This window comes from Talpa occidentalis, unplaced genomic scaffold (assembly GCF_014898055.3).
Source record: "Talpa occidentalis isolate TD23 unplaced genomic scaffold, MPIMG_talOcc4v2.1 talOcc4.12, whole genome shotgun sequence".
NCBI classification, from domain to species: Eukaryota; Metazoa; Chordata; class Mammalia; order Eulipotyphla; family Talpidae; genus Talpa; species Talpa occidentalis.
In genome coordinates, this window is record NW_023601212.1 from 44,438,488 (window position 1) to 44,463,810 (window position 25,323).

Sequence of the window (25,323 nt, forward strand, 5' to 3'; positions counted from 1 at the left end):
ATCATCATCTCCTTTTTCCCAGGGCTCCCTCTATCTCCCTCCAACACTGGCTTATATCCTCTCACCCACAAGTCTGACTAGACCATTTAGCACCAGTTAGCTCACAGCTTGCACCTGATTGGTCCATTATGAATGACAGCTTGAGCTCTGAGGAGCAACGACCACACTTGACTTGTGGTGGAACAGCAGGGCCGATAGGATACCACTGTCCTGCCGGCTTCCCCCACTGAGACAGCTGGGTCCCGGAACAGAAGTGTCCTCACAGAACTGCAATTAAGTGCCATCACTTTGATGGATTTAACTTTGGGCAAATGACAAAACCCCACAAAGAACGCTGTCTGCAATGGAGAATGGAGTTCAGAAATGTAGGTCCTCATGGAATTGATGTCTTAAAATTAAATTACAGACTCCCTTTATAAATTAAAAGTCAGAATATAGTGAATAAAATGACCTATGTAATATATAATTAATAAAGACTATAATTAGGGACACAATTATAGCTATTAATGTAACAAAAGTATGAAGAGTCTAATAATTTTAGCAAAGGGTCATGGAGCTTAAGAGTTCAGTGCTGTGTTCTATTATCACAAGTCTCAGGCTGAGACCCTGCTGTGAAGGATGACAGCAACTGTCTAGATACCAGGAGTTATGTTCCCAGCACCACCCAAAGCTTTGTAGACACGAGAAACATAAACCAGACCCGTTATTTAGTCTTGGACTCGTTCAGAACATTTAAATCTGAAAGCAAGGCCTCCCCTGATGATGCAGCCATTTAAGTGCAGTGCTATGAAGCTGTCTGCAGCTTCTGCAGTGCTGGTTCAATCCCGGATGACTGGCAAGGGTCCCACATGGTGTGGCAGACCTCCCATGTAACCCCCGCTACTCCCCTCAGCGGTGTATTTCATCAGTCTGCCTGTTCTGTTCCCCACTCTGTCTCTAGTGAATCCACTCACCCTCCCATGCATCTGGGTTGTACCCCAGTTCGTATGTAAATTAATAAATAAATCTTTAAAAATGAATGAATGAATGAATGAATGAATGAATCTGAAAACAGATAATGTACTAGATATTTACAGATCTGAAAAGGAGGCAAGTTCATAGAGGAGTGAAAAAAAATGGATTAACATGATTTCAAACTTAACCTCTTGGGAAAAGGGAAATCTTCCATTGCTGTCCAGAACAGTTTCCACAGGGGAATTGTGAGCATAGAAGCTGGAGTAACAAGAAAATGTGACCAATGAGTGGACAGAGAGCTGTAAACACATAGGCTGACTCCCAGCATATATAAACTTTGGCTGGAAGAGGCATGCTTTTGTTGTGTGTGTGTTTGTGTCCATACCTATCCCTGCTTAGCACACAGATAGTTCATTCCTCCCTGCTGTCTCATCTGGGTACAGATATCCGGTCTCTACCACTTCCATCCAATAAGGAATTCAGATCTCCACATGAGACACTTACAGAGATCCAGTCCAGGTGAGCCCAAAGACCCAGTTGACCCTCAGGAGAGAGAAATGCAGCCAAGAACATTAACCTGAGAAGCAATTTGCCTTTGCCCAAAAGCAATAGATCCCTATGTTGTTCTTTTGTTTCATTAAATGATGTTGCAATTATTTCAGTATCTGTATAATATTTCAGTGTAAAATGCAATGGTGATCACACTTTTATTTCATTAAATTATTAGTAGTAGTACATTGTTATTATAACAAAGTTTATAAATTATGTGGAGATTTAGTTCAAAGCATGATTCTAAGTGGGCTACTTTGTCCCCCAGGGACACTGAACACTGTCAACAAACATTTAAGGCAGGCTCAAAGCAAGGCGAGAGGGGAGAGCAGGATGCTGCAAACATCATAGAATGCACAGGACAGATTTCACCACAGAAAGACCAGGCAAAATGTCACTTGAGCTGACACGCAGAAACAGGGCCCATTTTCACTTGAGTGTACGATATGTAAGATACTTATCATAAACATATCACTAAAATAGCACATTTTCTTACTTGAATATTTTTTTTTACCATTTTTGTTGAGTATGAAGAAAATATAATCAGGGTTAAGAAGGCTACTGGTCCCATTCTCTGAAGGACACCTATCTTATTAGCTATTTTTCTCTTTACTCATTAATTTTCCTTTCCACCCACCCGTCTTTTTCTCCCCTTTTTCTCCTACTCCTCATGTTTCTCCTCCCCCCCCAATTCAGGAGTACATTTTTTGTTTTACTGATATTTTCTTTTTCTGTGCAGATGGCTTCACATTTTTTTAAAATAATAAATTTTATTTTTATATTCCCCATACAATTGCAGCCCCCCCATTCTGACCCCAATCCCTCCCTTCCCGCCCCCGCCCCCCTAAAAGTGTCAGCAATTCCACTCCTAGGTATTTACCCAAAGTCTTCACATTTTTTTTAACTTGAATATTTGAAGCAAGATCATCTTCAAGGACTGTGCTCTGGCTGTACTTTCTGCTGGGCACACATGACACCACATAACCTTGAGTGTCCCTGCCCTCTCTCACCTTTGGTCTTTGTTCAAATGTGGTATGTCCACAGGTCTCCAAGTCCTATTGAAATAACCAAGAAAAACTAAATCCCTTAATCACTCTCTATCTTATAACTGGCTTCTTTTTCTTAGTTCCAACAATTACCATCTAAAATGTTTTACAATTTTATTTTTTGGAGATGTATTCCTTATTCACGATTGAATTGGAACCTTGTATTATAATGCCTTAATTCATTGCCTAGAAAGTGCCAAATCACAGCCAGCATTCAGTTTATTGATATATCCCTGAAATAAAAGAATTTATTATTAAAAGTGTCTCACACATGATCTTATAGGCAAAAAAAAAAAAAAAAGTGACTGGGGTGATGTGTCACTGGGGATTCCCCTAAAGGAAGTCATACAAAGAATATTATACAATTCAAGTAGGTTAGTGATATAAGTTTTTGAAAATAAGTCTTGTTGTCTTGTTATTTCCCTTTTTCCTGGAAGTCACCTATACTACATGAAACCAGTCAATTGTACACAAATTTCAGAATTTCTTCTGCTGAGATTTTCAGAGGAAGAAGAACTCCAACCCCTCATATCAGGACTATTCCTCATCATGTATCTGATCACTGTATTTGGAAACCTTCTCATCATCCTGGCCGTCAGCTCAGACTCCAACCCCACACCCCCATGTACTTCTTCCTCTCCAACCTGTCCTTTGCTGACATATGTTTCATATCCACTACTATCCCAAAGATGTCGGTCAATATCCAGACTCAGAGCAAAGTCATTACCTACAAAGGCTGCATCACCAAGGTGTATTTTTTCATACTGTTCACAGCATTGGATGTCTTCCTCCTGACCGTGATGGCCTATGACCACTTTGTGGCCATCTGCCACCCTCTGCACTACATGGTCATCATGAACCCCCAGCTGTGTGGACTCCTGGTTCTGGTAATCTGGATCATCAGTGTTCTGTATTCCTTAATACAAAATCTAATGTTGTTACGACTACCCTTCTGCAGAAAAGTGGAAATTCCACACTTTTTCTGTGAATTCAATCAGGTGATCAAATAGGCCCATTCTGACACCTTGCTCAATAATATGGTGATATATTTTGAGGTTATCATAATTGGTAGTGGTTCCTTCTTTGGTATTTACTCTTATTCTAAGATAGTTTCCTCCATTCGTAGAATCTCCTCAGCTCAGGGCAAGTATAAAGCATTTTCCACCTGTGCTTCTCACCTCTCAGCTGTCTCCTTATTTTACTGCACATCCCTGGGAGTGTACCTTAGCTCTGCTGCTCCCCACAGATCACTTTCAAGTACAATAGCCTTGGTGATGTACAGTGTGCCCACACCCATGCTGAACCCCTTCATCTACAGTCTGAGGAACAAACACATAAAGAGTGCCCTGACAACATTCATTGCAAAGAAAAATACAAAAAGACAATTGTTCCAGGGATGAAGAAGCACCCATAATTTTAGACTTTGGGGACTAATTGTCAGAAATTGGACTTAATTGATCAAACTAAGAAGTGGAACTTGCTTTTTTTTCACATCATGGAATTTCCTCTTGGACCTCAATTTCTCTGTGTTATTGATGTAACTCACCTTACTAAACTCTTAAGCCCTTTTGATGTTTAACAGCTATTCCCTTTGTGGTTTTCCTAATTTCCCAAATTTATTCCATTCTAACACCAGAAAAATTTAGACATTCCCATTCATTTAATATGACAACATGAATTTCTTACAATGATTCCTCCCAATGTCATATCACATACCAAATATACTTTTTGTTTGTTGTAGTTAAAAGTCAAGTTCTGCTATTCCTATGGCAAGCAAACTTCACCTGATGAACAAGGAAGCTTATATTATTTTATAACAGAGGAAGGACTATAACAAAGTTCTTCAGTTTTGAGTGTGCCATCCTTTTGTGTTCACTATATTAGCCACCCTTCTGACAATAAGGACACTAACTTACAGTAGACTCCATAGCACAGTAGGTTTTATTCTCCTCCTTAGGATCTTGTTCTCCTTCAGCTCAGTGTATGTGAAGCTTCCCTTAGTCCAAGCCAACATGATTATCACACATTCAAGTCTTCACTGAGAGATGTGCTTTAATAAATTTGTTGACCTGTTATGACCTTAGGATCACCGATAATCTTCAATATGGTGAGAAATTTTAATTATATATATATTATATTACAATGCAAAATGTTCTCATTTCATGTAGTACATCTACTTCTACAGATAATCAGGATACACATCTGTGAATAAGGGAGATAAAAGTGATGGGAATTGAAAAAAATGTTTTTGATGTATTGTTATGTCTCTGAAATCTTCCAATGCTGCTAATGCTAAGACTGCTTCTTTAACACTTAAAGTAAAAAACTTCCCTCATTTTTTTCATAAGGAAAAGGCTAGTGAGTTAATGCTATTATATTATCATAATTACATATCTCCATTACATGCAGAATTATATCATCTTTTGTAATGAAAGGATGACTATAAGAGATCTTCAATTCTTGTCTGGAAATGCAATTTGGGTGATCATTTTCCTACAAAAACACCACCTCTTCTAGTTACCTGGAAATTAGCTGCATAGAATTTTTAAATACAGTTGTCTGAAACTAACATAACAATGAATGCCAAGAGAAATCCAAAGCAGTGCAGGTTATAACTCCCCTCACTTCCATTCACTGTAACTATGGTATCATCTACTGCTATTGACATACCATCCTACATGCCTTGAGGACCAGGAAGAGTGTGTGATGAGCTGCTCTGCCCCAGCTGGGTTCTGCAGGGTTTCACAGGCAGTCTGAGTCTCTATGTTGTGCTTCTGAGTTTAGTCCAGGGCGATGCCTGTGCCTGGGGGGGAGGTCAGGAGTATATGCAAAATTCACCATATTTATGTATCTACTCTTATCTATTTCTTCAGGAAAAAAACTATCAAAAATGAATTTATTTCATTTATTTCTGTGATTTCTATTTCACATCTACTATTTCCCTTTGTTCTGAAGTAGAAGTAATAGCTCTCACCTCTGCTCACTTGAATCAGTCACCTGTTTGGTTAACCTTACTGTGATCCAGGAATCTTAAAAGTTTTTCCTTTTAAGTATTTATTAGCATATACAGAATAATATAAGTTGTACATATTTGCAATGTAGCTTTTTATGAATAGAGTCATACAAAACTATAATACATGTTGTATATTTCCATTTGTGTCTAATTCAAGAAAGTGTGTGGTAAGATTTATCTGAATTTCATGAATTCTTAAAAATGCATTTTCCCAGAGACTCATTTTCTTTATTTTTGAAGGTAATGTGGGATAACAACTATCACTTTAGATGAATGTAGCTGCAAGAAATGGTATGGGTGAACTTTTTTTGTTGAATATAAAATAAATGTTCATAGTTAAGTTTTTTGGTATGTGTATTTATCTATGTATTTGTAAAAAGGGTTTATTTTATATAAACATGCACAGATGTGTGTACACAACAGGCTCAGATAATCTCATATTTTATGTTGAAAAGAAACTTGACAGAAAGTTGGAGAGGTTAGAAACAAAAACAATGAATGGGGCCTCCCCAGTGGCGCAGCGGTTGAGCGCTGCTTTGCGAAGCTGCCCTCGGCCTCTGCGGCGCCGGTTCGATCCCCGGGTGCTCCCCAGCCACCAGAGGAGGGTCCCACATGGCGCGCAGACCTCTCCTGCCGCCCGCTGCTCCCCTCAGCAGTGTACTTTGGTCCTTCTGCCTGCTCTGCTCCCCGCTCTGGCTCTGGTGAATTATCTCACCCTCCCACACTTCTGAATGTACCCAGTGCATGTATAAACAAACAAACAAACAAACAAACAAATAAATAAAAACATGCCTCCATTAAAAAAAAAAACAATGAATGTTCGAATTAACATGTAAATAAATGAACATAGAATTTAGACACAAACATATAAAGCAAGTGGTGGGCATATATTTAATGATGCATTTTTTATCATATTGTCACACAGGTGTCAAGTTTTCCTTGTTTTTATAGAGAAATTATTGATTTATATCATGATATAGATCTAAGGGGTAGAAGTTTACACCTCAATAATCACATGCTAGGGCCTCCCTGGTGGCACAGGGGTTAAAGACACACAGTTATCAAGCTATCATCAGCCACTGTAGCACAAATAGGATCTGGCCAGCCAAGGAGGTGACCCACATGGCTCAGCAGACCTCTACTGTCTTGCCCAGTGTTCCCCTCAGCAGTGTATTTCAGTAGATTTGCCTGTTCTGGTCCTCATTCTCTCTAGTGAATCCTCTCACACCCACACCTCTGACTTACACCCCAGTTCTTGTATGCATAAATAAATAAATCTTTTTTTAAAAAAAATTGCATGTGGCCTCCCCTCGTGGCGGAGCAGTTGAGCTCTGGGCTGCAAGGTTGCAGCCTCTGCAGTGCTGGTTTGTTCCCTGCCACCGGCGAGGGTCCCACACACACACACACACACAAAAAAAATTGCATTCTATTTCACCAACTCACCACCTAAGTCCCAGGAATCCTCCCTGAGCTCCGTACTCTGAGCTCTGTACTCCACTTTGCTCCCAGACTACCACATCCACCTTCTGGGAGCCTCACTCATAGTTCAATGTGCTCTTGCCCCTAGTGTTTTTACTCCTTTCTCCTTCTCCTCTCCTCTCAGTTGCCCAGATAATAGTCAGCTACTAAGATTTTCTTTGTCTAATGTTCTATTTGGTCTCTCTGTATTCCGCATGTAAGTGAAAACATCTGACATTTATCTTTCCCTCCCCTTCTGACTTTTTTTTTACTATTTTTAAAAGATTTATTTATTTATGCATATAAGAACTGGGGTACAGACTAGAGGTATGGGAGAGCTAGAGGATTCACCAGAGACAGAGTGGGGAACAGAACAGGCAGTTAGACTGAAATACACTGCTGAAGGGAGAAGCAGATAAGTCAGGAGAGGTCTGCTGTGCCATGCGGGTAGCTCCCTGGCTGGGGATCAAACTCCTGCTGCAGTGGCTGCAGATAGCTTCATAGGTTGCATCTTAACCCTTTGTGGCACCAGGGAAGACCATTTATTTATTTAATTTTTGTAATCCCTTCCAGCTATATCTACATTTTCACAAAAGTCATGATTCTATCTTTTTAACCACTGAGTACATTATAGATAGATAGATAGATAGATAGATAGATCGATCGATCGATCGATAGATAGATAGATAGATAGATAGATAGATAGATAGATAGGGCACATCCTGTTTTAGTGTTTTGAGGAACTTCAACACAACTTCCGGAGAGTCTGGACCTGTCTAGATTCACCCAATATTGTTGAAGGGTAGTTTTTTCCCCACATCCTCTCCAGCACTTGTTGATTTCGGTGTTTTTATTATGGCCATTCTCACAGGTGTGAGACAAGGAAACAAAGAAAATCTCATTGTGTTTTGATCTGAATTTCCCTGATGGTAAGTGATAACAAATGGCAAACCTATTTTCATGTCTATTGACCAAGTGATATCTTCTTTAGAAGAATATCTACTTAGATCTTCTGCCCGTTTTATGTTTGGTTATTTGTTTAGTTATATAAGGTCTCTGAATACCATCAATATCAATCCCTGTCAGATGGATAATGTACAAATATTTATCCCTTCATTTTGGTTACTATCTTGTGTACTCTACAGGCTTTCATTTGATGAAGTCCCACTTATTTATATTCTCCATTGTTTTCCTTGTGGGTGAACTTCCCAGCTCACCTCTGGCTCCTCCGGGAGCCTTCTGCTGGTTTCAAGCAGTCTTTTCTGAAGAAAGGTCCCTGTTCAATGGAGTGTTGGTGATTTTTTTTCTGGTCACTAGGTGGTGCCAGAGATCTCTCCTAGTTTCCTTGGGGAGCTGTTTTTTTCACCCCGTGGGCCGGGGAACAGAGTGGGAGTGGTGGGAAAGGCCTCAACAGCTTTGGGGTGCTGTGTCTCCCTGTGCCCCACCGTCATGGGGAACCCACGCCCCGATTTTCATGCCCCAGTTGTCAGTTCCAAAGCCCTCAGGTGCAAGACGAGGGCTGTAGCCCAGTTCAGTGTCCACAGAAATGGCGCCTTTTGCACCCTGCTCCCATGTCCGGGCGTCTGGTTTCTGATTACTCAGTGAGGGACATTCACCTCAGTGAGGGCCCTGCGTGTCTCCCTGCAAGCCTAGGTCACAGGCGTGGGGACCTAGGCAGCCGTGATCCGCGTTTGCTTTTCAAGCTTGCTGCTTTTCTGCGCAAGCTTACCGGCTGGCCTGGGGCTGTGTGTAGGTCTCTGGGAGTCTTTGTTTTTCTCTAATGGCATTGATCCCCTTTTATTTTATTTTATTTTTTGAGATTTTATTTATTTATTCATACAAGAGCTGGGGTATAGGCTAGAGGTGCAGGGGTGAGAGGATTCACAAGAGACAGAGTGGGGAACATAACAGGCAGATATACTGAAATACACTGCTGAGGGGAGTCACATGCAAGTCAGGAGAGGTCTGCTGCGCCATGTGGGTTGCTCCCTGGCCAGGGATTGAACTTGTGCTTGCAGTGGCTGTGGTTAGCTTCATAGGTTGCATCTTAACCCCTTGCACTATCAGAGAGGCCCTTGATGCCATTTTCATTACAAGAAGTAATTAAAAGGGCGATGCATGTTGGTTCAATACATATCATCTGAAAAAAAATTATTCCAAAAATCCATTTTGTCTTATTATGTGAATAAGAATATTTTTTTTTCTGATTTAAGATTGGAATCAATTTGGGAAAGTAGGAAAACCCCAAAGGGAAAAGCAGTTAGAGATCAGAAAGAGTAGAAAGTTTAATAAACTGAGTTACATAAATTGAATAGAGAAATTGAGGTCCAAGAGGAAATTCCATGATGTAAAATAAAAAGCAAGTTCTACATCTCAGTTTTTCAATTAAATACAATTTCTGATTATTAGTCTCTAATGTCTAAAATTCTTCAACCCTAAGACAATTACCTTTTTGTAGTTTTCTTTACAATGAATGTTGTCAGGAACCTCTTTATTTAATTTTTAAAAAATCTTTTATTTTTTTTTAATTTATTCAAGCACTGGGTACAGTCAGAAGTGTGGGAGAGTGAGAGAATTCACCAGAGCCAGAGTGGGATCAGAACAGGCAGACTGACGAAATACACTGCTGAGTTGAGCACCGGGCAGCAGGAGAGGTCTTTGCGCCATGTGGGACCCTTGCTGGTGGCCGGGGATCGAACTAGCACTGCAGAGGCTGCGGGCAGCTTCGCAGCCCAGTGCTCAACCACTGCACCACTAGGGGAGGCCCAGGAACCTCTATATATCTTTGTTCCTCAAACTGTAGATGAAGGAGTTCAGGATGGGTGTGACTACATTAAATTCACTGAGGCTACTGTGCTTGAGTGAGAGCTGTGGCAGCAGCAGAGCTAAGGTACACTCCCAGGGCTGTGCAGTAAAATAAGGAGACAACTGAGAGGTGAGATGCACAGGTGGAAAATGCTTTATATTCACCCTGATTGGATGGGATTGTAAAGGATATCACAGCGGGAACCATCACCCAGTAAGATAGACACAAAATAAATCATCATGTTAGTGAGAAACATATCAAGACAGGCCTATTTGACCCCCTGATTGAGTTCACAGAAAAAGTGTGGGATTTCCACATTTGTACAGAAAGACAGCCATAACAACATTCAGCTTTATATTAAGGCATATAGAAAAATGATGAACCAGGAGACCAGAACCAGCATCCCACACAGCCAGGGATTCATGATGTCCATGTAGTGCAGGGGTGGCAGATGGCCACAAAGTGGTCATAGGCCATCATGGTCAATAGAAAGATGCCCAACCCTGCAAATAGTATGAAAAAATGCAACTGGGTGAGTGCAACCTTTATAGGTTATGTATTTACTATGCATCAGCAATTTTGGGAGCGTGGAGGTGAGACAGATGTCAGCAAAGGATAAGTTGGAGTGGAAGAAGTACATGGGAGTCTGGAGGTGGGAGTCTGAGTGGATGATGATCCGCTTTCTACCAAACTCAGTGTGATTAGATACCTGGCAGGGAAAAGCCCAAATATGAGGGGCTGCTGTACTACTACCTCTGAAAATCTCTGGAGAAGAAATTCTGAAATTTATGTATCATTTATTGGTTTCATGCAGTGGAGCTAACTTTCAGGAAAAAGAAAAATAATAAGACTTATTTTAGCAAACATATTATTAACCTATTGAAATGTCTCTCTCTTTTTTTTTTTTTTGCTGTTACTAATTTTTTTTTATTTTGTATATTTTTACATCATTTTTCATTTTTGTACAATGGATGCATTTTCATATTGGTTATAGTCCCCCTACAATTCCTACCCTCCCCTTGATTTGATCCCATTCTCTCTTCCCCCCAACCCCCCCCCTGCAGTGCATCTCTGGTTTATAGTTGCTTGTTGATTTTGATTTTTATTTTATTATAATTAGTATTTTTCTGGTCCCTTATTTAGGTTTTCTAAGTTCCTGCTATGAGTGAGACCATCCGGCTTTTTCTTTTTTCCTTCTGGCTTATTTTGCTGAGCATGATCCTTTCCAGCTTCATCCATGCTGCTGCAAATTACATGAGTATAAGCTATGGAAACAACCCAAATGCACAAAAACAGATGACTGTATCAAGAAGATGTGGTACAAATACACAATGGAATATTACTCAGCAATCAAAAAAAGATAAACTCATGAAATACCTCTATTTTTATAAGGAGTTAAGTATAATACACTGTGTATAGTTTCCTTTAGGGGATCTTCTGTGTCATCTCTGACACAGAAATTTGACCAATTTTATATTTTTTTCTCTTTAGGATCATTTTTAAAACTATTTTAATAGTAAATCCTTTACTTCAGGGGAAAAATGAATGTTGACTGTGCTTTAGGCACTATCTAGGCAAAGAGTTTTGGGCATTGTAAAATACAATTCCAATTCAATAGTGAAGAAAGAATGTATAAGCACACAATAAAATTATATAACATTTTAGAAGTTGACACATAGTATAAAGCATAGGAAGACAAGTATAAATATAGGTCAAATAGGATTTTTAATTTTTCTTAGTTATTTAGATAAAACCTGTGGTCATGTCACATTTGAACAAAGACCTCGGTAAGAGATAAAAGGGAAACATTTTTTTATTTCTGAGTTGAAATTTGCTAACCAAGTCCAAGACTAAGGCCTGTATGTGAATTAGGTCCCTTGTGTCTTCAAAGCTTAAGCTTATGCTGGGAACATAACTCCTGGTATCCAGATAGTTGCTGTCATTCTTCACAGCAAGGAATCTAGCTGACTTCATGTGATAATAGAACATATCGCTGAACTCCTAAGTTTTATGACCCTTTGCTAAAATGATTATTAGTTTTTACTTCCATCATGTTAATAGATATAACTTAGTACCTCATTATAGTGTTTATCAATTATATATTGATAGATTGATTTGTCCACTATAACCAGATATTAGAATTATATAAGGACTGTGTGATTTTATTTTCAGGACATCCATTCCCTGTGAAGTACATTTATGATCTCTGTCCTCTGTGGCAGACTGGGGTGTTGGTGGGGTTTAGTCATCTGCCCAAAGTTAAATCCATCAAAGTGAAGGCCCTTAACTGCAGTTCTGTGAGGGTATTACCAGGACTCAAACTCGGGCAATGGTTCTTAGCCAGAAAATGTTTTTTTCCAGTGGGGATATTTGACAGTGTTACACATGGAATCCTGAAATTGATACCTCCAAGAAACATGAACTTTTCTTGACCTATCATTGATTTCCAGAGGAAAGATTTCCGTCAAAAAGAAGAAATGACAAGAAATATCAAACATCATGTATTATTGGAGACTGGGTAACCATCAGAGTTAGGGAGGTGTTCAGCATTAGCAGCCAGGCATGCCTACGCATGTACAGCCATGTTCAGGCATATCCACCTCTGGAAACCAGCTGAAACAGAGTTGGCCTGCTATAGACCATGAAGGATGAAACTCATAGAACTCGATGTTGTTTAATTAGGCGTTGGGTTCCACCAGCGGGGTCCTTGAGTTACTTCTGGATCCTTGGGTTACTTCTGGAAAAGTTTCATCAGAGTTCCCCTTTCAGCAACATAAGTTGAGTTTATCCAGGAGATGAAGACATTTGCACAGATACAGGCAGGCAAAGCTTATTTTAAAAGGACAGATTAATTAGGAAAGGAGAAAAGAAAGAAAGTCACCTGCATGGATATGCTGGGGTGTTGGTTAGGGAAGGCAGGAGAGATTCACTGTGCCAGTACAGAAATTGTACAAATATAGGTCCTTTGGGGGGGGTCATCCTTTTGTGGAATTGTTATATAATATTAAATTAATTACTTCTAGTGTGTGACTAAATTGATAAGTAAGGACCAGTGATTCTCTACAGTGGCCCTCTCCCTCCATATATTGCAACCTCTGCTTGGCAATCTTCATACTTTCTCCAGTGTTCTGACACATTCTATATCAGTTGGCCCTAAGGAGTTTTAATTTCTATAGCTAATATAACTCTGTTAGTAATTTTTTAAGATTTATTTATTTATTTATTTATACAAGCACTGGGTACAGTCAGAAGCGTGGGAGGGTGAGAGAATTCACCAGAGCCAGAGCAGAGAGCAGAACAGGCAGACTGATGAAGTACACTGCTGAGGGGAGCAGTGGGTGGCAGGAGAGGTCTGTGCACCATGGGTGACCCTCGCTGGTGGCTGGGGATCGAACCAGCATTGCAGAGGCTGTGGGCAGCTTCGCAACCCAGTGCTCAATGGCTGTGCCACCAGCGAGGCCCTCTGTTAGTCATTTCTATCCTTCCTCTAGTTTTTGGTCTTGGGACACCTCCCTCCTAAATTTTCTATTCTTACCACGTAGGATTGAAACTAATCTAAACTAATCTAATCTAACACCTGATGCTTAATTAACATTGCATCTGATTTGCATATTATTGGGCCAATTGGTAAACAGTTTATCTTACCTGATTTTCATAGTTGACTCCAAGAAGAACAAGATGGACTTCCAATCCTGATTTGTATAACCATTCACAGATAAAACTAAACTGTCTTTTCAATAGAATATAAATCCTACCCAATCCAGGGAGCTCAGGCATATTATTCAAAGAATCTTGAGTCAAATATCCCAGCTATAGTCCTAATAAGTCCCCATGTAATCATATTTTACCTCATAAAAAGGAAGATAAGCCATGATTATCCATTAAAAAAAATGCCCTCTTAAACTTGAAGAGGGAGAAAAAAATAAAAAGTATCAGAGTTTTGAAATGCTACACTCAGTCTTGGAATCTGGAGGAAGGACCATCAATCAAGGACACAGAATGGTGACAATTCAAACTGAAAATAGAAAAGTCACAGAGTCTCTTCTGAGCTTCCAGAAGTAACCAGTCTTGTAGGCACCAATGAGACACCAGTTTTGGACATCAACAACTGTAAAAGCACATACTTGTTCCCTTTTGTGTGGACATATTTTATGGAAGCATGAGAATCTAATACAGACAATTATTCAATACAATTTGGAGAGTGAAGCAAGGACATGGTGGAATAATCTCTTTCTCCAAACTTTCCTTCAGCACAACTAAAATAGCAATTGTGACACACACATTTCCTCCACAGTTCATTGGCAGCATGGCTGGATCAACTTACTGCTTTTGCTAAGGTGGGTGCTCTGCTATTCACTATGTTTCAAAGAAGGGAGAGGTGAGGAGAGTCTTAGTCACAGTAGTGATCATTCCTTGCAGACTGACAAACATGGGGCAATTATATGCTCTGGTGCTCCAGGACTGGGACAGGGGGCCTCAGGGAAGTATTGAACAAAGTGGACACGTAGACCACTGGAGTAGAACTCAGTGCCCAGAAATAAGATTATACATTAACAGACACTTAACCTACAATAAAGAAATGAGGTGTATACACTGGAACAAAGAGAATTTCTTCAATAAATGGTAACGGGAAAACTGGACAGCCCAAAGCTAAAGAATGAAATTCTACCACTGTCTCACATCATACATGAAAATCAACTCTTAATGGATCAAAGACTTATATGTAAGATCTGAAACCATAATAGAAGAAATAATATGTGCCCTGTGGCCCAGCAGTTTTACTCTTAGGAATCTACCCAAAGAACATTAAAAAAAAACACACACACTAAATTAAAAGAAAACCTGCACTCCTATGTTTATTGTAGGATACTTAAAAAAAATATTTAGTAGCCAAGATATGGACACATCAAAGTCCCAAAACATGGATGTACATATATGGCATGTACTCAGTGATTTAAAAAGATAGAATCATGATGTTTGTGACCATGTGGATATATCTGGAAGGGATTACAAAAAGGGAAATAAGCCAGAAGGAGAAATATATATACGAGGTGGTTTTACTTATATGTGGAATATAGAAATACACATAGAAAGTCAAAGAAACTCTTAAAAAGCTGACCATAGATCTGAGCGTTTAAGAAGGGAGAAGAAGCAGTAAGTGTGAAAACAGGAGGGGGAAGAGGACATTAAACCATGAGTGAGGCTCCCAGAAGAGGGATGTGGTAGGCTAGGTGCAAAGGGAAGTGTGGGATCTAAGAGAGGATTCCTGGGGCTTAAGTGGTGAGTATGGAGAGGTAGCATGCAATTTTTGAGAGGTAAACATATATCCCTTAGAATATACTGTGATATAAATCAATATTAAATCAATAAATAAAACAAATGCTTTTACATAAATAAGGGAATAAAAATTTTACAATAAGATAAAAATTAATTCACCATTAAATATATGTCCACCATTTGCTATATGCACTTGTGTCTAAATTCTATATACTTTTAATTACATGTTAATTCATGCATTCGTTGTTTTTGTTTCTAACCTCTCCAACTTTCTGTTATTCCTTTCAACATAAAATATATTATATGAGTCTATTGTGTACATATATCTGTGAATGTTTATATAAAATAAAACATGTTACAAATAAATACACAAACATACATACAAAAACTTTAACTATAAACATTTATTTTGTATTCAACAAAATATGTCCACATATATTATTTCTTGTTGGCAACATTCATCTAAAGTGATATTTCTTATCCCACATTACCTTAATAGATAAGGAAACTGAGGTTCTGGTAGAATACATTTCTACGAATTCACAAAATAACAATAAACCTTACCACATACTTTCTTGAATTTGACACAAATAGAAAAATATAACAGGTACTAAAGCTTTGTATGGTTCTTTATAGTCATCAAAAAGTGCATTGTAAGTATGTACAATATAGAGTTTGTGTTTACTCTAATAAATACTTAAAAGGAAAAGTTTTAAGATGCCTGGATCAGTGTAAGATTCACAGTACAGGTAACTGATACAAAGTGAAAAATGGTGAGAGCTATTCTTCTATTTGAGAACAAAGGGAAATATCAGATGTGAAATAGGAATCACAGAAATAAATGAAAGAAATTCACATTTGATACTAATTTTTTTCTGTAAAAATAAAAGGTGGCCTGATATTAACTCACTTACATGTAGGATATCCTGGCAGTAGCAGCTAGATGATACTACAGTCACAGTGAATAGAAATGAGGAAAGTTATAATAATCTGTACTGGTTTGGGGTTTTTTTTGGCAATTGTTGTTATATTAGTTTCAGACAACAGTATTTAAAAATTCTATGCAGCTAATCTCCAGGTAACTAGAAGAGGTGGTGTTTTCGTAGGAAAATGTTAACCCTGATTGCATTCCCAGACAGGAATTAAGTTCTCCCATAGTCATCCTTCCATCACAAAAGAGGATATAATTCGATATATAATGGAGTTATATGAAGTATGATAATATAATAGCCTCAAATCACTAGCCTATTCCTCATAAAAAAAGGAGGGGAGTTGTTTCTCTTATGAGCTAAGAAAGCAGTCCTAGCTTTAGCAGCATTGGAAGATTTCAGACAGAGACATGACAATAACTCAATAACATCTTTTTTTTTCAATTCCCATCACTTTTACCCCCCTTACTCACAGACATGAATCTTCAATATTTGAAGAAGTAGATTTACTGCATGAAATGGGAACATTTTGCATTGTCATATATGGATTATTTTTTTTCATCATATTGAAGGTTATTTGAGATCCTAAGGTTCTAGTAAGTCGACATAATTAGTAAAGTATGTCTCTCGGTAAAGACTAGTATGTGTGATAATCATGTTCACTTGGACTAGGAAAGCTTTGCATATGCTGAGCTGAAGGAGAACAGGATAATAAGGAGGAGAATAAATCCTAGTGCACTATGCAGCCCATGTCTGTTAGTGCCCTTGTTGTCAGGACGGTGGTTAATGTAAAGGGATGACACACTCAAAACTGAAAAGCTTTGTTACTGTACTGCCTCTGTTATAAAATTATTAACCTCCTTGGTCATCAGGTGTAGTTTGGTTGCCATAGAAGTATCAGAACTTGATGACTTTAAAATACATTTCTAGGAGGGGTGGAGCAACATGACAGCGAGGAGATGCTGCAAGTAAGATCTCCCATTAAAAAAAGTTAATAGGGAGGAAAAGCGGCAGGTCCCAGTGAGAACTGGGACACGGAAGATAAACAGATGACTCCAGCAAACTACCCGAAGAAGAAAGTTGCCATAAAAGAGGACTAGAAGGGAGGAAAGCACAGAACCCTGCTCCCCTGCCCCACCCACAGAGTCGGCACTCTCCGACCAACAGAGAGGAGGTAAAAAACAAACTAAAACGACCAACAAGAACAAACTAGGCATCAAGCGGGACTGTGAGTGAAAAGGAACTATTTCAGCCACCACACCCCGTGAACGGGAGCTGTGGAGACCCCCGCAGGATTTGCCATGACGGTGAGTGAAAGGCTCTGGAGATCTGCACACAGCCCCAGGCCAGCTGGTAAGCTTGCGCTGAAAAGCATCGCACTTGGTGCTCTTGAAAATCAAACGTGGATGGGGATCGCGGCTGCCCAGGTCCCTGCGCCTGCGACCTAGGCTTGCGGGGAGACATGCAGAGGCCCTCACTGAGGTGAAAGTCCCTCACTGAGTAAGCAGGAACCAGGCGCCCAGGCACGGGAGTGGGGTGCAAAAGGCGCCATTCCTGTGCCACTGAACTGGGCTACAGCCCACGTCCTGGACATGAGGGCTTTGGAACTGAGACCCGGGGCATGAAATTCGGGGTGTGGGTTCTCCACGACGGTGGGGCACAAGGCAGACACAGCACCCCAAAGCCGTTGAGGTTTTCCTTACCATTCCCACTCTGTTCCCTGCCACAGAGTGAAAAACACAGCTCCCCAAGGGCTCTAGGAGAGATCTCTGGCGCCACCTAGCGACCAGAAAAAAAGTCACTAACACCTTTCTTCGAAAAGACCACTTGACGTGCAGAAGGCGGAGCCCATGGCCACCTGGGAAGTTAGCCCACCCCAGGCCCCTTCATACCAGCAGTCCGAGCCCACAAGGGGAGCGGGCACCCACGCCCAGGGCAGACCGGGTGCGCAGAAGAGTGTGCCCAAGACTGGACATGCAGGGAGTGCGTCCCACATTTTAGAACAGGGACATTTCTTCAGTAAAGACTGCCTGCAGAAGGCTCCCTCAGGAGCCAGAGGTGAACGGGGAAGCTCGCCCACGCTAGGCCCCGTCTGGCCCGCAGTCCAAACCCAGAGGGGGAACGGGAACCCACCGCCGGGGCAAACCAATCACACAGGGGAGTGTGTCCCCACATTGGCATTTTAGAACAGGGACCCTTCATCAGCAAAGAATGCTTGACACCGACAGATGGCTCCTGGAGAAGCCAGAGGGGAGTGGAGAAGCTCACCCAAGATGCCGGCCGGTTCCAGCAACACAGTAGCCCAATGCATATGACAAATTAGAAAACAGACAGTAGGGAGTAGAAGAACCACACGCAACCTAACAACCCCTCAGGAAAAAAGCACAACACAAAAACAATAACCACCTCCCAGATTGCAACGACAGTAACGTGGAAGAACTTCTGAGCCTTCCAGAAAGAGAATTTATAATTGCCATGATTAAAAAACTGACAGAAGTCAAAAAGGAAAAAAATGATATGAGAAAAATAATCAACAATCAGAAGAAGGAAATTTAGGCCCTAAAGAGGAAGCAAAAGAAACGCAGGAGATCAAAGAATTAATGGAGGAACTAAAGAACTCTGGGAAAAGCAATGAAAGCAAAATAGATGAAATGCCAGAACGAATAAGTACTCTTGAAGACACAGAAATAAAAAGAAACAAAACAGAAAAGGAAAGAGAAGTACGAAGGAAAAAGAACGAAGAAAGACTTCGGGAACTATCTGACTCCATGAGGAAAGGAAATATAAGATTTATAGGAATTCCAGAAGGAGAGGAGAGAGATGTAGGAACAGAGAAAATATTCAAGGAGATAATTGAAGAGAACTTCCCAAATGTGAAGAAGGAGCTGAAAATTGATATACAAGAAGCAAGAAGAACACCAAACTTCCACGACAAAAGGAAAAATACAGCAAGGCACATAATAATAAAGCTCACAAGAATCCAGGACAAGGGAAAAATAATGAAGCTGAAAAGAGGGAAGAAACAGATAACATTCAAAGGAAAACCAATCAGGCTGACATCAGACTTCTCTGAAGAAACACTACGGGCAAGGAGAGAGTGGAGGGACATAGTCAACAGACTCCAAGAAAACAGATGCCAACCTAGAATTCTCTATCCCGCAAAGCTCTGCTTCCTCTATGAAGAAAGAATAAGGACCTTCCCAAACAAACAGAAACTTTGGAATTTCATTACGACTAAACCCCCACTCCAAAAAATCCTACAAGGAATCCTAAAGCCAGAACCTCAGAGGGACGAATAACATCGAAGAAGGCCAAAAAAAAAAAAGGTTATTAAAAGAATAATTAAAAAAAATCAAAGGAAAGACAAACACAATGGCAAATACAGATGCTAACATATCAATATTAACTCTAAATGTAAATGGACTAAACTCTTCAATAAAAAGACACAGAGTTGCAGCCTGGATTACAAAACAATACCCAAACTTTTGCTGTCTCCAGGAAACACATTTAACAACAAAAGATAAAAATAGGCTCAAAGTTAAAGGATGGAAAACAATCCTACAAGCAAATGGACCAAAAAAGAAAACAGGAACAGCTATACTTATATCAGATAAAACAGATTTCAAACTCAAAAAGATAAAAAGAGACCCCAATGGTCACTACATTATGATCAAGGGGACAATACTTCAAGAAGAAATAACACCCTCGCCAACATTTGTTGTTGCTAGTTTTTTTTAAAATGTGCCATTCTCACTGGTGTAAGATGGTATCTCATGGTAGTTTTGATTTGCATTTCCCTGATTACAAGTGATGTTGAACATTTTTTCATATGCCTGTTGGCCATTTGCATTTCCTCTTCAGAGAAGTTTCTTTTTAGCTCTTCTGCCCATTTTTTGACTGGATTATTTTCTTTGTGTTGAGTCTCATCAGCTCTTTGCAGATTTTTGTGATCAGTCCTTTATCATTAGTGTTGGGTGCAAAACTGTTCTCCCAGTTGGTGGGGTTTCTCTTTGTTTTTGTTATTGTCTCCTTTGCTGTGCAGAAGCTCTTTAATTTGATGTAGTCCCAACTGTTGATCTTTGCCTTCACTACCACTGCTTTGGGTGATGTGTCTGTAAAGATGTCTTTGATGTGCATATCACGTAGTGTTTTGCCTATATTTCCTTCTATGTATTTTTTGGTTTCAGGTCTTATGTCTAGTTCTTTAATCCATTTTGAGTTGATTTTTGTGTATGGTTTGAGGTAGTGGTCAAGCTTCATTCTTTTGCATGTAGCAACCCAGTTTTCCCAGCGCAGTGGTACTATCTCTTTAAACTCAAAGTAACATCTTGGTTGGAGCCAGGAAAAAGAATTGAGGACAGTGGAGAAAGGAGTCCCCTTAGAATGGGATATACAAACATTCAATGTTTTAGCTGAATAATTTTGGGAAAGATCTAATAGGATAGAGATGGAATCTTATCTGATTTGATTGCACATCTCCTGGCAGGATTCCGTCACTCAACTTAAAAGAAAGTGCAGAAAGTGTATGAGTGTAGTGAAAATGGGAAGAACCCACAATAGATGGAAATTATGATTGTGAGCAAAAGTGGAACAGACGTCAGTGAACATTCATAGTTTGAGACACACAAAAGGACTCAAAATGGTGAGAACACTCATGAAGGTAGTAAGCATGGAAAAGATTCCTCACTCTGCAAAAGAAAACCTCCATTGGGAAAGTCTTCATCTACTTTATTAAATAACTTAAAAAAAACTTCATCTGCTTTATTAAATAACTTCTAAAAATACACACTGGAGGAAGCCCATTAATATATAGAATGTGGAAAATACTTTAGTAGTACATCATATTTCAGGTTCACAATCAAATTCATACTTGAATAAACCCTTACAAGTGTAAGGAATGCAGGAAAGGCTTTTTTTTTTTTTTTTTTTTGTGTTTCAGTAGCCTCAAAATTACTATTCCCTTTCTTTTTTTTTTTTTTTTAAATATTAAATTTTATTTTTATGTTCCCCCATACAATTGCAAACGCCCCATTCTGACCCAAATCCTTCCCCTCCCGCCCCCCACCCCCCAAAAAGTGTCTCTGGTTCATAGTTTTTTGTTGATTTTGATTTTCACTTTCTTATATTCATTTTCCTGGTCCCTTATTTAAGTTTTCTAGATTCCTGCTATGAGTGAGACCATCCGGTATTTTTCTTTTTCTTTTTGGCTTATTTCGCTGAGCATGATCCCTTCCAGTGCCATCCATGTTGCTGCAAATTGCATGTGTTTATCTTTTTTGAATGCTGAGTAATATTCCATGGTATATATGTACCACATCTTCTTGATCCAGTCATCTATTTTTGGGCATTTGGGTTGTTTCCAAAGCTTAGCTATTGTAAACAGTGCTGCTATAAACATAGGAGTGCAGGTGCTCTTTGGAATTGATGTTTCTGTGTCCTTTGGGTAAATACCTAGGAGTGGAATTGCTGGATCATATGGAAGCTCTATGTTTAGTAGGTCCAGAAATCTCCACACAGCTCTCCATAGTGGTTGGACCAGTTTGCACTCCCACCAACAGTGCACAAGAGTTCCTTTTTCTCCACATCCTCGCCAACATTTGTTGTTGCTAGTTTTTTTAATATGTGCCATTCTCACTGGTGTGAGATGGTATCTCATGGTAGTTTTGATTTGCATTTCCCTGATTACAAGTGATGTTGAACATTTTTTCATATGTCTGTTGGCCATTTGCATTTCCTCTTCAGAGAAGTTTCTTTTTAGCTCTTCTGCCCATTTTTTGACTGGATTATTTTCTTTGTTGTTGCTGAGTCTCATCAGCTCTTTGCAGATTTTTGTGATCAGTCCTTTATCATTAGTGTTGGGTGCAAAAATGTTCTCCCAGTTGGTGGGGTTTCTCTTTGTTTTTGTTATTGTCTCTTTTGCTGTGCAGAAGCTCTTTAATTTGATGTAGTCCCAGCTGTTGATCTTTCTCTTCACTATCACTGCTTTGGGTGATGTGTCTGTAAAGATGTCTTTGATGTGCAAATCCCGTAGTGTTTCGCCTATATTTCCTTCTATGTATTTTATGGTTTCAGGTCTTATGTCTAGTTCTTTAATCCATTTTGAGTTGATTTTTGTGTATGGTGTGAGGTAGTGGTCAAGCTTCATTCTTTTGCATGTAGCGACCCAGTTTTCCCAGCACCATTTATTGAACAAACTTTCTTTGCTCCAATGCATAGTCTTCGCTCCTTTGTCAAAGATTAGTTGACCATAAATCTGTGGGTTTATTTCTGGATTTTCTATTCGATTCCATTGGTCTGTATGTCTGTTCTTGTTCCAATACCATGCGGTTTTGATGATTATGGCTTTGTAGTATAGTTTGAAGTCTGGGAGTGTGATGCCTCCATTTCCTTCTTTTTTTTTCAGTAGAGCTTTGGCTATTCGGGGTTTTTGGTGATTCCATATGAATTTCATCAATAATTGTTCTATTTCTTTGAAGAATGCCATTGAGATTTTGATTGGAATAGCATTGAATCTGTATATTGCTTTTGGTAGGATGGCCATTTTAATAATGTTTATTCTTCCAATCCATGAGCAGGGGATGTCTTTCCATTTCTTTTTGTCTTCTTCTATTTCTTTTAACAGTGCTTTATAATTTTCTTTGTATAGGTCCTTTACCTCTTTTGTTAGATTTATTCCCAAATATTTGATTTTTTTTGTTTCGATAATAAAAGGGGTGGTTTTTTTGATTTCTTCTTCTTCAGATTTATTGTTTGTGTATAGGAAGGCTACTGACTTTTGCGTGTTGATTTTGTATCCTGCCACTTTACTGAATTGATTGATGAGTTGAATTAGTTTTTCTGTGGAGATTTTGGGGTTCTCTATGTATATTATCATATCATCTGCAAATAGAGATAGTTTGACTTCTTCTTTTCCTATTTGGATTCCTTGTATGTCTTTCTCTTGTCTTATTGCTCTGGCTAGGACTTCCAGTATTATATTGAAAAGCAGTGGTGAGAGTGGACATCCTTGTCTTGTTCCAGATCTTAATGGAATTGCTTTCAGCTTTTCACCATTGAGAATGATACTGGCTGTTGGCTTGTCATAGATGGCCTTTATGATGTTGAGGTATGTTCCTTGTATCCCAAGAATTTCAAGGGTTTTTATCATGAATGGGTGTTGCACTTTGTCGAAAGCTTTCTCAGCATCTATTGATATTATCATATGGTTTTTATGTTTCTTTTTGTTGATGTGTTGGATGACGTTGATTGATTTTCGGATGTTAAACCATCCTTGTGCCCCTGGAATGAATCCAACTTGGTCGTGGTGAATTATCTTATGGATACATTGTTGGATTCTGATAGCTAAAATTTTATTGAGGATTTTTGCATCAGTGTTCATTAGGGAGATTGGCCTATAGTTTTCCTTTTTTTGTGTTGTCCTTATTCGGTTTTGGTATTAGTGTAATATTGGCTTCATAGAACGTGTTTGGTATTGTCCCTTCCTTCTCAATTTTTTGGAAGAGTTTGTGAAGGATAGGCACTAATTCGTCTCTGAATGTTTGGTAGAATTCATTTGTAAATCCATCAGGTCCTGGGCTTTTGTTTTTGGGGAGGTTTTTAATTACCATTTCAATTTCGCTGCTTGTAATTGGTCTGTTTAGGTGTTCTATTTCTTCTATTCTAGCTTTGGGTGATTGTAGAGTTGTAGGAATTTGTCCATCTCCTCTAGATTGTTGAACTTGTTTCCATATAACTGTTCATAGTAGTTACTGATTATTCTTTTGATTTCTGCTGTGTCCGTTGTGATTTCTCCTCTTTCATTTATGATTCTGTGTATTTGTGCTTTCTCCCTTTTTTCCTTTGTGAGCCTGGCTAGGGTTTGTCTATTTTATTTATTTTTTCAAAGAACCAGCTCTTGGTTTCATTGATCTTTTGGATTGTTTTTTTAGTTTCAATTTCATTTATTTCTGCTTTGGTTTTTATTATTTCTTTCTTCTACTGGTTCTGGGGTTTTTTTGTTGTTCTTTTTCTAGATCTTTGAGCTTCGAGATTAGGTTGTTTCTTTGAGTTCTTTCTTGTTTTTTGATGTGAGCTTCTATTGCTATATATTTTCCTCTTATTACTGCTTTTGCTGCATCCCATACATTTAGGATATTGGTGTCCTCCTTGTCATTCAATTCAAAGAATTTTTTAATTTCTTCTTTGATCTCCTCGTTAGTCCAGTGGTCTTCCAGTAGTGTGGCTTTTAATCTCCATGAGGTAGGATAGTTCCTTGCCTTCTTTTTATGATTTATTTCTAGTTTGATGCCTTCGTGGTCAGAAAAGATGGTTGGTATGATTTCAATCTTGGTGTATCTGTTGATGTTTGTCTTGTGCCCCAGTATGTGATCGATCCTGGAGAATGATCCGTGTGCGCTTGAGAAAAATGTGTACTCCGTTTTTTGGGGTTTAGTGTTCTATAGATGTCTGTTAAGCCCAAATGCTCTAGGTCCTTATTTAGAGCTTTAGTTTCTTTACTTATTTTTGTCTTGTTGATCTATCCATTGTTGATAGTGGTGTGTTGAAGTCTCCCACTATGTATGTTTTTCTCTGATGTCTGTTTTCAGAGAGGACAACAGTTGTCTGATATATTTTGGTGCTCTTTCGTTTGGTGAGTATATGTTAATGAGTGTTATTTCTTCTTGAAGTATTGTCCCCTTAATCATAATGTAGTGACCATTGGGGTCTCTTTTTTTTTTTGAGTTTGAAGTCTGTTTTATCTGATATAAGTATAGCTGTTCCTGCTTTCTTTTTTGGCCCATTTGCTTGTAGGATTGTTTTCCATCCTTTGACTTTGAGCCTATTTTTATCTTTGTAGCTAAATGTGTTTCCTGGAGACAGCAAAAGGTTGGGTTTGTTTCTTAATCCAGGCTGCAACTCTGTGTCTTTTATTGAAGAGTTTAGTCCATTTACATTTAGAGTTAATATTGATATGTAGCATCTGTATTTGCCATTTTTTTGTCTTTCCTTTGATTTTATTTATTTATTCTTTTAATAACTTTTTTTTTTTTTTGGTCTTCTTTCGTTGTTATTCGTCCCTCTGAGGTTCTGGCTTTAGGATTCCTTGTAGTATTTTTTGAGTGGGGGTTTAGTCGCAATGAAATTCCGGAGTTTCTCTTTGTCTGGGAAGGTCCATATTCTTCTTCATGGAGGAAAGAGAGCTTTGCGCGGATAGAGTATTCTTGGTTGGCATCTGTTTTCTTGGAGTCTGTTGACTATGTCCTCCACTCTCTCCTTGCCCGTCAGTGTTTCTTCAGAGAAGTCTGATGTCAG

The 25,323-nt window shown here is 39.1% G+C and overlaps 2 pseudogenes; one reads left to right on the forward strand and one right to left on the reverse strand.

Annotated features, from left to right (window-relative positions):
* Positions 1 to 2,991: 2,991 nt before the first annotated feature.
* Positions 2,992 to 3,949, forward strand: LOC119242205 (olfactory receptor 7A10-like; annotated as a pseudogene).
* Positions 3,950 to 9,795: 5,846 nt separating this feature from the next.
* LOC119242206 (olfactory receptor 7A5-like) lies at positions 9,796 to 10,466 on the reverse strand (annotated as a pseudogene).
* Positions 10,467 to 25,323: the final 14,857 nt, after the last annotated feature.